An 8,371-nucleotide genomic window follows, 5' to 3' on the forward strand; every position below is an offset into this window, starting at 1 on the left:
CATAAGAAAACAGTGTACCTTTTGAGTTATTTTCAGGTCAGATGATTGCCCTTCACATCATAATATCCAATTATTTGTGCTGTATGTAAAAGATGGGAGGGCATCTTTTTATTCAACTGCCTGGGGGTAAAGAAGAAAAAATGGCCTTCCTGGAGATATTTTAATAACAACATCAGCAAAATACCCACAATGAGATGTTCTCCAGACACCGCAGAAGCTTCATGGGACTCTTTTGGAAGAGACAGAGCTCTTTCAGTGTCTTGGAATATACCACCCATGCAGCCTCCTACTCTGTTCATAAATATGATCAGCTCAGCTCAATATAATTCAATATGATCTCTGATTAATAGAGCTAACAGCAGATTTGCTGGGAGGATTGTGGGAATTAGGTAGGAAAACAGTCTGTGCTCCAGCAACAGTGCCCTTCAAATATTTGGTTAAGAACACACTGCCCATGAAACTCAAATTTAGTAGTGCATTTACTGCTCTGATTTAATTTTGGTTTTGACTTTTAAAATAACTTTGTTATTTTTAAATAGGCAAACATTGGTCAAGAGTTTATCATAGGAACTGAAAACCAAGCAGTGGCTGGCAGGCATTGAGGTCCTGCCATAGGGTACCTCACTGCTGATGAAAAACAAAAATATCAAACTAATAAAACAATTCTTTTGCAGAGATTTAGGATGCCTGAGGAGTACATGACAAGAAAACTGAAGCCATGTTTTCCAAGAGGAAAACTGTAGGCACTTATCCCAAATCGACTGCAGTTCCTAAACTTTATCATTACTCCCATGAAAACTATTATAATAAAACAAATATAAGTGAAAAGAAGCTTAATTAAGGGTTTTTAATAATCTTGTGTTCCTGTAACTACACTTTAAATTACAAAAAATGTTTGGAACTTGGAAGACAGTAATCTTATATCATATAAATATAATTATTTAATCTAGTTTAAAATATAATTGTATAAAGATTTAAATTCACAGTTAATGATTATGATAGTTTTTACAAGCAAAATTTTAAGTAACTTAATAGATCAATAATGTAATTTTTCCCAAAAGTTATTTACTATGTTGAATTAAAAACAGACATGATTATACTCACACACTGGTAAACATTATTCTAGCAAGATAATTAGGATTCTAAAAAGACTGGCCCCTTTTTAACTTTATTTAGTATCAAAGACTCAGAGATAGATTTTTTTCCCTTAAAGGGCATGTGCTCCATCAAGGGTGTGAAAACTGTGAAGCATAATGACTTGCATGTGTGTAAACACTCACACATTGTACATACATATTTACAAACATATCTGCACATATAAGCATATATACAAATATGAGCAAACATGTAAAGCATATAATATATAAAGCACATAACATATATAACACATATAATGCATTATACAAATTTTTGTGAATTTACAGTTATTTATTTCTTATGTATGTAATATGTATGTGTGTTGTGAGTGTACTGTGATACACAACAGCATGTGGAGGCCAGAGAAGTGATACAATGTATATGTGTATGTTGTATGTGTGTGTGTGTGATAGAAACTTGCATGTAGAGGCTAGAGAAGTGATCCATGTGTATGTTGTGTGCATGAGTATGATACACACTTGCATGTGGAAGCCAGAGCAGGGATACGGTGTGTATGTGTATGTTGTGTGTACATATATGATGCATACATGCACATGGAAACCAGAGTACGGATACTGTGTGCATGTGCATGTTGTCTGTGTGTATGTGATACACACTTGCATGAAGAAGCCGGAGCAGGACCTAGGGTCTTTCCTCAATTACTTTCCTCCCTGCCATCCTATAGCAGAATCTGTCACTCAATCTGAATGTCACCATTTCTGCTGGCTTCTCAGGACCCACCTGTCTCCGCGCCATCCACTCCAATTCCAGGACTACATGCACATGCAGCCATGCCCATCCTCACTCGTGTGTCACTGCTGCCCTTACCTTCGCACCGCAAACACTTTCACCCATTGAAATATCTCCATCTCGCCAACTGTTTATACGGTCTTCAATACATGACTAACAGTAACAAAAGTAAATACCCTCGTACTTGTCCATAAGCATTTTGGAACTGATGCACGAACTTAGATGACTGAAAACATTATGAAAAACATTGCTTTTTATTTATCATTTTTGGCTTCCCACATAGTAGTTGAAAGTAAAATTTGCTTGCATTTTAAACAGAGTATAAACCTTAACCTTAACTTATCATATTAAACTAATGAAAATAGATTTTATCAAATTGCTTTCTTGCTAGAAGTTCAGTTTTAAAACATTAATGAAAAGAAAGAAAAAGAAAATACAACCATTGCCTATTAATTCTTATCCTTTGATAATGCCACCATACGGAAAATTATACGCCTTAAAATTGAGTATTTTATTATTTAAGAGTCTCCTTTCTTTTCTAAACCCTAAGGAAAAAAGATCTTTTGACAGCCAGAACTTTGAAAAATTAGTGTGACAAAATATGCTTCAAGCTCAATTATTTTTAAGAACGTGATGGAAAGAAGTCAGATCCATAGTTAACTTTCGGAAGGGTGATCACAATATGACATACATATTTTACAATGAGATGAAACTGATGCTGTGAACCTTAGCACTAGATTTAATAATTCACAACTTTAATAGGAAAAATGCAAAATGAAAAATAATTCCTCCACGAACAAAGACTAAAGAAAGATTAATTATTGAGTATTAGCAGTGGTGAAGCTGTCAGCATACTGGTCATCTGAGCATGGAGAGAGAGAGAGAGAGAGAGAGAGAGAGAGAGAGAGAGAGAGAGAGCCCTTTTCAAAAGGCTGTCATATACCCTCATGCCCAGAATTATTTTATCTAAAACTTACCTCTTCTCTCTCTTCTAAGCTCTCTAGATTTATAAGAGACTCATTAGAATATGTTTTTAATTCAACAAGACACATTTGCTTGTGTTTTCTGTGTTGACACGGATAAAGGGCTCACGGGAGCCCACAAACATCTTTGAAACTTCATGGCAACATTAAAATGAAAGTTCAAGAAAGCAAGATGATGTACTTTGGGTTTTCTAAAGAGTGCTTTGGATGAGGGCAGAGCTCTGTACTTGAAAAGCTTGCTCAATAAGAAACTCAACCAAGGGATCACCACCATGGTGCAATAGTATCAAATACAGTGTTTGCTGCACAAAAATATTTCTCTGTTATTTGAGTCTTGACATAAAAGCAGAGAGACTTTAAAAGTGGGGTACAAAGTTCCATTATGAAGAGTACTATTTATTAAAGAAAACTTCATGCACAGTTATTTAGGTAATTAAAATACATTTAAAGAGTTGGTGGAGTTTAGCAAAACAAAGTACAACCTATGAACCAGACCCAAAGTAGTTTATACCGCTTGATTAATTGGAAGAGTGAAGCATGCCACTCTGAGGTCAAGTAGAGTAGGTCAGAGGAGGCTTTAGCATCTAGGTCACAAAATCCAATACACAGCCAGTGCTTTGTGAGCTCTGCTCTCTAGGAAGCCTTGCTGGAAAAAAAAACAGTTTTGCTGAAAGGAGTGCTATGTTCAGAATGATGAAGAGATGCAACAGTATTAAAGGTACACCAACATCCACCCTTGTGACAAAGACAAAAGGGCAAGACGACAACCAAGATGCTACTTCAAAACAATGATCTTCAATAAGAACAAAACATTCAACATAAAATGTAAGAGGTATGAGAAACATTAAATGACACAAATTGACACCGTTATCAAAATATGATTTTGTGATGGTCTTGTGTTTTATACTTGCTTTTTGTTTTTTATTTTCTTATAGCAGACAAACATTAAAAAATCCTCTAACACTGGACTACCAAGTGGATCAATAGGAAAAGTCACTTGCCACCACCGTGCTTGACAGTCTGAATTCAATCTCCAAGGCCCACAGGATGGTGGAGAAAACAAGACTTCCACAAGTCTTTTGACACTCATGTGTGTGCTATGACTCAGAGCAGTTTACAAAACACATGAGCTCAAAGACACATACAGTATATAAATAATTATAAAAAAAGCAAATCTAACTGAAAACTACTTTGCAATTTCTTTCACCTGCATATACCTACATATATTTCACCTCCACACAGTTCAGGCTTTATTTAATCAAATAAACTTGTTTTATATTTACATGTATTGATGCTGTCCTTGAGGGAGGCAGGATGGGAAGCAGCATTGAAAGATTTAGAAATGATGTAGACATGATCAGGAATATGTCCCTGACATAGCAGAGAAATAGATAAGTTAAAACAGTTATTCAAATTATAGTAGGTTCTACAACAGAGATATCAAATAATGAATACAGAAGATGAAAAATTAATCCTGGCTATATTCTAGAAGAAACACATTAACACTGCATCTGCTTCCTAATGCAGAAATGGGCAAATTTCAAACCAAAATATCAGATTGATGTTAGGACAAACCATCAGTTTCAAAAGGCTCAATATACTTTTCTGTAAAAGAAAGCTGTTAGATCATTTTAGCGTCTTTCAACTTTGAAACAGCATTATACACCTACTTAAGTGTCATTGGAAGAGAAGAGCTGACGGAGGAAGTGAAGACCGATGAGAAACTAAAGATTCCATACTCTGAAGTTACTTGTCAGTTCTTTTAGTTTGCATGAGCTGAGAGGTGGGCCAATTTCGAATCATTTCAGTATTTTCACATTAGCAAGTTAACTTGCCTCTAAGCTTAAAAGAAAAATAACAGCAGGCATTTACACTAGCAAGCTTGACATTTAGGTCAGTGTTACTGAAGAATTACTGCATCTTACACAAGGAAACTAGCAGTAATTAGGCCCAAAAGGAGAAATGTTTCCTCTTGTTCTTTTTCTCAGTTGCTGATAGAGTTTAGCCTTTGGTGTCTTAATTTAGCCGTATGTTGGAACAACTAGACAGTGGGAGGGAAGAATCACAGATATTCTGCTTCTCTGTAGAATCAATAGGCTTGTCTGTGAAAGGATGCATTTCAGATAGAACGGGTTGTAAGGCCCCTTTCACACGCAAGACCTCTTCCAAAACTGTTCGACATCATCAGTTTTAAAACTAAAGGGAGATTTCTGATGACTCTATCACAAAAAAAATCAGAAAATTTTACACACACACACACACACACACACACATATATATATATATGTTTGTGTATATATATATATTTATATACTTGGGAGGAGATATACACATGTGTGTGTGTATGTGTATGTGTGTATGTAAACTGAGATGTTCTTTAAAAATACTTAACAAATCTATATCCAAAACTGTCATGTCAAAAGAGAAGTAATTCTCTGTTTATGGAAAATTAGAAAAATCTTATTGTACTATCAGCCTTAGCATAAACATAAATAACACTTCTATGCAACAATATTCTTATTTAAACTAGTTGTAATCAAGATCTATTGAAAGACAAGTTGATCTAAATATCTCTACGTATTATCTTCTAGTTTCCTTTAGCCGCTCATGATCTTGGCACCTAACTGCTCTCCCCGCTTAAATGCCCTTCTGGTACAAGTTTTTTCAACTCTTTCCTTCTACTTCTAACAAGTCAAAATTATTTTCCATTGTTTCAAATTAACCAGAGTTCTACACTCCAGGCTTTTCTGAGCAAGTTTGCCCTATATCAACCTTGCTGCATTAGCTAATTCACCCATTTTACCCTTCAAAGACTAGATATAAATCATTCTAGCCCAATTAGACTTGACAACCTTTCCTTTGAAAGTTATAAGAAAAGAACAGAAGTAAAATACAAAGAAGGCCATGTTTATTTATAGCTATTACTGGTTAAATTTTAAAAGAACCACACAGATACAAGGGGAAAATCAATATTCAAGTGACTGATACTGTAATTCTAAGATAATGACGGTATTTTCTCACTAACCACAACCTGGATTCTCAAAAGAATGAAACAATTCGTCTTCATTGATTATCATTTACACAATCATTCATCAGCCAAGCATGCAAGAAAAATGTGTATTATGCTTCTTTTAATTATATTAGATCAATAACAATAACAAAATTATTAATCAACCTTTGAAAGTTTATTATTTATGCCATTGGCTATTAAATGCAAAACACTCTAACTCACTCAACATTCTTTTTGTCTTACTTTATTTTCTACATACAAACAATCTCCCTTACTATCAGTTTCAAAGGTAGCAATAATCATTTTTGATATGTTTTAACTACAATGATGTAAGGTGAAATTGAAGATGCAGGAATATGATGATATGTTCTCAGAGAACTCATAGACATCACAGAAAAGCAAAGGGATGCTCTTGGTCATGATGTGAAACTGAGGAGGAGGGAGAAGATGCAGATAATACTCGGAGATGTTTTTAAAATGTCAATAAATGAGTATTCTAATTCTTTACATCTCTGTTCATCTATCTCTTTGAGCTTCATTTTATTCTGATTTTTATGCACTTCATCTCCAATTAGTTCTCATCATCTCTAATTAGTCACCATTGTGCAAATTTAAATCTTCTAGTATTTTTAAAGAAATGGAACTGAATGTGAGTAGAGAAGAATACAGCTAATAATGAAATACAAGATAATTTATTTGGGGAAAATGAAAGAACAGCTTGAATATTCTGAACAGAACAAACAGAGAGGAGCTGATTAAGGGAACGTTAACTGATGGTCCCGGGAAAAGGAAAGGCAACCCAGCTAACAAACATAGGCACATATAGGTATGTACTTCTCTGGAGCTGAGGTTATTTATCACTCGCTGTGGTATCCATTTGGACTTACCAGCTTCTGGAGGAGCACAGCTCTTAACATTTGAACAATTTATTGCCTAATTATTTCGTTTGCCCTTTTGAAGAGTCGGTCTGCAGAACAGTCACTGAATGAGAGCGCAGGAATAGGGCCCTTGGAAAGCTCCCTTCCCCCATTGCATTAAGCGTAAAATAACCTTTTATCAAATGCTTTGTGACCATTTAGAATATTGAATTTGTATTTTAATCATTGAGTTCAACAGGAATATAGCCAGTGGGAAGGACTTAATTACAAATGATGTCTTTCTCATGGTTATGCCCGCAATCCCAAGAGGCGCTTTAATGAAGTTCTGAGCCCTCAGACAGAAAGGTCAAATGGCTTTTCTCCCCCAGTGCCTCAGAGTGCACTTAGTTTGCACCTTTATCTTAGCAGATGTTCAACCAGGTATAATATTAGCCTGAGGCAAAAATTCCAGGAAACAAGAGTTCGCAGGGAAGCAATTCACTGGAATTTAATGGATAGTAGAACAGCCTGTTTGGGAGTTTGAAGAGGGGATGAATTGAGATAATCTCCATTTGAATATAAATGTATATTTTATTAGAAGTATAATATGCCAGGAGGAATAACATTCTGCTTGAGAATAAGTGTATTTCATATCAAAGTCTAACAATATTTTAGGTGTCTATTTTTTTAATGTTGAAAAATGTTACTGCTATGTTTATATCATACACACAACCAATGCTGAATGGGGGGGGGAGCTGAAATTTCTTTTGTTGCTACATTTTGAATTGGGAAGAAAAGATACTTGAATATCCTAGTTTATTTGGTTTTCTCTGGTTAGTCAAATTATCTTACAATAAGGAAAAGAACAAAAGTTACACTTAATAACCCCGTTTTGAATTAATTGTGTTAATAAATAATTATAGAGACCCTTCAATACAGAGTACTCTTTGGTATGTTTTTCCTTGGAAAGATATTCATATTATCTAAATTTTTATGAGTCTTACCATTGTAACCTGTATTTTAAGTGAAGAAAATATATCTCTATTTTATTTGCACACTTATTATAGCTATTTCAACCTAGGTTTAATGACTGTGCTCTAATGCAAAATTTGAAAAACTGACATTTACATTTACAAAAAATTACATTACATTTACAAAGAAATCTTTCTGATGTACATTCATTGAAAACAGACACACACACAGTCTTTTAGAGAAAAGAAAGCAAATTACTTAACCTAAATCTTTTTCATTGCATATAACATCAACCCAAACAATCCTGAACAACATTTTAAGACACATGCTATCCATAAGGCAGATACTTGTGGTAGGAAAGACTACAGGCCCTTCAGCAAAGACCAAAGAAGGGTGGATAAGGATTGTCAGGAGTAGCAGTGGTGAGCCTTCATTCCTGAAAACCTATCTCAAATTGATGAGGCCATACCTGAAATAGTGCAAAATACACGAATAAATTCTAGTGTAACTTATCACAGTGTGACTAATTTGCAAAACAATGTCATATGAGATAAGACAAGAGTGACTTAAATTCTCTAATACAGTGTTGGAATAATATTGTATATACAATACAACAGAGAGAGAGAGAGAGAGAGAGAGAGAGAGAGAGAGAGAGAGAGAGA

This window comes from Grammomys surdaster, unplaced genomic scaffold, assembly GCF_004785775.1.
Source record: "Grammomys surdaster isolate TR1022 unplaced genomic scaffold, NIH_TR_1.0 126391, whole genome shotgun sequence".
Lineage (NCBI taxonomy): Eukaryota > Metazoa > Chordata > Mammalia > Rodentia > Muridae > Grammomys > Grammomys surdaster.